The sequence below is a fragment of the Palaemon carinicauda genome, chromosome 32 (genome assembly GCF_036898095.1).
Source record: "Palaemon carinicauda isolate YSFRI2023 chromosome 32, ASM3689809v2, whole genome shotgun sequence".
NCBI lineage: Eukaryota > Metazoa > Arthropoda > Malacostraca > Decapoda > Palaemonidae > Palaemon > Palaemon carinicauda.
In genome coordinates, this window is record NC_090756.1 from 596,109 (window position 1) to 601,108 (window position 5,000).

Genomic DNA, 5,000 nt, shown 5'->3' on the forward strand with positions numbered 1-5,000 from the left:
GTAGTTAAACTTTCAGGGATTAATTGTTATGTTAAGACGTGAAAGTGATTCAATTTTGAAAGTCCTAGGTCAAAGGTTAAGGTCAAGGTCAAACAAAGGGTCATTTGTTTATGAACAACTTCCTGGCCACAATTTTACTCATATATTTGTGAAACTTTGAGGGATTAATTGTTATATTGAGACGTGAAAGCAATTCAATTTTGAAAGTCCTAGGTCAAAGGTTAAGGTCAAGGTCGAACAAAAGGTTGTTTGTGAACAACTTCCTGGTCACAATTTTACTCATTGAGAAGGGAAACTTTCAGGGATTAATTGTTATGTTAAGACGTGGAAGTGATTCTATTTTCAAAGTCCTAGGTCAAAGGTTAAGGTCAAGGTCAAACAAAGGGTCATTTGTTTATGAACAACTTCCTGGCCACAATTTTACTCATATATTTGTGAAACTTTGAGGGATTAATTGTTATATTGAGACGTGAAAGCAATTCAATTTTGAAAGTACTAGGTCAAAGGTCAAGGTTGAGCAAAAGGTCAACCGAAAGACAATACCGTGGCGGAGTTCTGCACTCTCAGAGTGCTTTTCTAATTGTCTAATCTTAAACCTAATCCCCTCTCACCTGAACTTAGCAGATCAGTCATCTCTTTAGTATTTAAATAAATCTCATAAAAATAGTGTTCAGTTTTCCCGTCCCTTTAAAATTCAAACTACTTTCTGCCAAGAAAAAAATCCCCTTTTGAATTTTCTCATCAATGAAATATATGATTTTTATTAGCACATTTTTTATTTTCTCCCTTAAAATAATCCCTTTTATCCATCCTGTTTCCCAATAATGCAAGATACTGATATTTTCTTCTCATTTTTTAATTTTCTTCCTTAAAAAAATTCCTTTTATAGTCAATCCATCTACAGTATATTTCGATGTACTAGTTGTATCGCCCTGATTCTATCCGGGAGATGCAATTTTTTTTTTTCACAGTCCTGCTTAAGAGGGCATTGTCATTCTCTCTCGCCTCTGCCATTTATGAGTGGCCTTTAAAACCTTTAAACCTAGCTAACAAGCTAACAACATTCTTAAGTACCCGCATTCCTCCTCTTAACAAGACGTAACAAGGGTCATTTTCCTAATCATCATTCGCTATGCATTCCCAGTTGGATGTAATGATGAGAGCAAAAACATATTACAACGTTTACCGGGAGCTGGAATGCTCTGGAATCCTCTGGAATTGTCTGGAATTCTTAAAAAGAACAGGAACTGGAATTGTTACGTTCGCTTTGGACCCAAAAGACGAGATCTCTCGTAATGATCGTTATGCAGAACGAGGCCATTCAGATAATCGTTTCGATAAGTGATATGCTTTGTTCTGTAAAAGGAGACGATATCGAGAGAGAGAGAGAGAGAGAGAGAGAGAGAGAGATGAAAACAGAATCACGAGAGAGAGAGAGAGAGAGAGAGAGAGAGAGAGAGAGATGAAAACAGAATCACGAGAGAGAGAGAGAGAGAGAGAGAGAGAGATGAAAACAGAATCACGAGAGAGAGAGAGCGAGAGAGAGAGAGAGAGATGAAAACAGAATCATGAGAGAGAGAGAGAGAGAGAGAGAGATGAAAACAGAATCACGAGAGAGAGAGAGAGAGAGAGAGAGAGAGATGAAAACAGAATCACGAGAGAGAGAGAGAGAGAGAGAGAGAGAGATGAAAACAGAATCACGAGAGAGAGAGAGAGAGAGAGAGAGAGAGAGAGAGATGAAAACAGAATCACGAGAGAGAGAGAGAGAGAGATGAAAACAGAATCACGAGAGAGAGAGAGAGAGAGAGAGAGAGAGAGATGAAAACAGAATCACGAGAGAGAGAGAGAGAGAGAGAGAGAGAAGAGATGAAAACAGAATCACGAGAGAGAGAGAGAGAGATGAAAACAGAATCACGAGAGAGAGAGAGAGAGAGAGAGAGAGAGAGAGAGAGATGAAAACAGAATCACGAGAGAGAGAGAGAGAGAGAGAGATGAAAACAGAATCACGAGAGAGAGAGAGAGAGAGAGAGAGAGAGATGAAAACAGAATCACGAGAGAGAGAGAGAGAGAGAGAGAGATGAAAACAGAATCACGAGAGAGAGAGAGAGAGAGAGAGAGAGAGAGATGAAAACAGAATCACGAGAGAGAGAGAGAGAGAGAGAGAGAGAGAGATGAAAACAGAATCACGAGAGAGAGAGAGAGAGAGAGAGATGAAAACAGAATCACGAGAGAGAGAGAGAGAGAGAGATGAAAACAGAATCACGAGAGAGAGAGAGAGAGAGAGAGAGAGAGATGAAAACAGAATCACGAGAGAGAGAGAGAGAGAGAGAGAGAGAGATGAAAACAGAATCACGAGAGAGAGAGAGAGAGAGAGAGAGAGAGAGAGAGATGAAAACAGAATCACGAGAGAGAGAGAGAGAGAGAGAGAGAGAGATGAAAACAGAATCACGAGAGAGAGAGAGAGAGAGAGAGATGAAAACAGAATCACGAGAGAGAGAGAGAGAGAGAGAGAGATGAAAACAGAATCACGAGAGAGAGAGAGAGAGAGAGAGAGAGAGAGAGATGAAAACAGAATCACGAGAGAGAGAGAGAGAGATGAAAACAGAATCACGAGAGAGAGAGAGAGAGAGAGAGAGAGAGAGAGAGATGAAAACAGAATCACGAGAGAGAGAGAGAGATGAAAACAGAATCACGAGAGAGAGAGAGAGAGAGAGAGAGAGAGAGATATCACTGCAGTTTGAGGGGACATACCGCCCCCCCCCCCACCCCCCGCCCCCACCAGCCAAGGCGATAAGCAAGAAGCCAACGACATATTTTACTCATACTTTCAAAAGCTGAAGTGGATGAAACCCTTGTGCAGAAAACTTCCACCTCTATACTAATTCATGCATCTATCGAAGAAGACTCAATATCAGCAAGTTAATTCCCTAAACGATGTACCATTTAATTATCTTCCTCGTTCTCTCACGGACCCTTTATTCAAAATCTTCTAACACTTCATCTATCATTAATTTTTTAATCTTCCTTTCTCTCGTGGGTTCCTTTATCAAAAATCTTCTTCCACTTCATTTATCATTTATCTCTCTTCTCTTTTATCTCAAAGGATCTCTTTATTCAAAATCTTTATCCACTTCATTTATCTTTTATTTATTAATCTTCCTCTCTTTCTTTCACTCAAATCTTTTAAACCGTATTCTCTTTCAACAAGCTAATTTTAAAGTATTCATATATTTTCTTTTATAATATCCAAAGTTTCTTTTTTCTTCTTTTTTTTTTTGTATAATCTCATGGATACACAAACCGTAAATTAAACTTCAACTTTAGAGTTCAACGAACAAAAGGCTCAATGCTGTAAAAAAAGCCTCGACATCACAAGAAGATAAAACTTCTATGAAAATCCACAAAGTGCAAAAGCAACTCTTTATTATTCCAAGCTTGCTTTCAGTAAACTTCTCTCAAGTATTACAACCACTTTCAAAAACGTAAAATGCAAAAACTGTTTTCATGCACCCGTCAAATTCACAGGCTTATTAACGTCACTAAATCCGGATGGAAAATTCAAATTTTCGTTCCCACAGCGGAGAAATGTAATATATACATATATATATATATATATATATATATTCCCAGCCGGTCAGAGGATATTGTCTTTGAATGGTTCCACCTGGGGCTCTGATCCCGAGGTCGGTAAGAGAATCCAGATATTAATGTATGAAAATGTAGGGGCTTATTTGAATATATATATATATATATATATATACACACATATGATAATCTGCCACATTTAGACGTGTTGTGGCCAAGTTGATAGGTCAATGGAACCTCAATATCTTGGGCCCCGGTTCGGTTCCCACGCCGATCAGAAGCTATTATCTTTGAGTTGATTCCCCCCTTGGATCTGTGATCCCAAAGTCGACAGAATCCAGATATTAGGAGTTTAATATATGGCTTATATTAACACATACATTTTATATATATATATATATATATATGTATGTATATATATACATATATATACACAGTATATATATATATGTATATATATACATATATATATATATATGTCTATATATATATATATATGTATATATATATATATATATATACATATATACATATATATATATATATATATATCTATATATGTAAATATATATACGAATATATAAATGCATGTTAATCCTGATACCCTTGCTTGTCAATCCTAACATCCTTGCTTGTAAATATTTAGATAAACGCTTGTCAATCCTGATATCCGTGCTTGCCAATCACATAACTGCACCTAACCTACGAATCAATTACAAAAGGCCTATTCTAGTCAAATGCCCAAGTTCGATTCCTGGGCCATGCTCCCAAATTCAAAAGCCCCGCTAACCTGCAATGTCCTAGTCTATCTCAAGTAAAGAGTTACAATACCTTATCTCTATCATTTCTGTCAAACCTTCATCACAGGATAAATAACTTTATAATGGTTATGAGTCCCCATATAGTGAAGCAAAGAAGGATGCTGAGTAGGCAAAGAAAGTCTAAGAACATACTTGAGCAATCCACACAAGTCAATGCGACAATGTGCGAAGAATTGGTTTAACCATCTCTCCTTTATGGAAGTGAAATGTAGAAGCATTAAAGGTATGAGAAATAAGGACCTGCGTAGAAGTTGTAAAAAACTGTTAAAAGATTATAGTACCTGAAAGAAGGGATGAGTGGGATGGTTTGAACATATGGAGAGAATGGGAGATAGTGGGTTTGGAAAAAGCTTATGATCTGGAATTTCACATGAGAATAAGACTGACACCTATATGGCAATGCCAATATGGGAGCAAAGGATGTATTAGAAAAGGAGCTTTGTATACATGAAGGTGCAAGAGAACACATAGGCAAGAAGGGCAACACTCGGTAATGATGAATCTTAAAACGAATAAAAGTGCTCTTATTGTGGAAGTTTATCTGTAAATGGGTCTCATCAACCAAAAAAAAAAAAAAAAAAAAAAAAACCACAG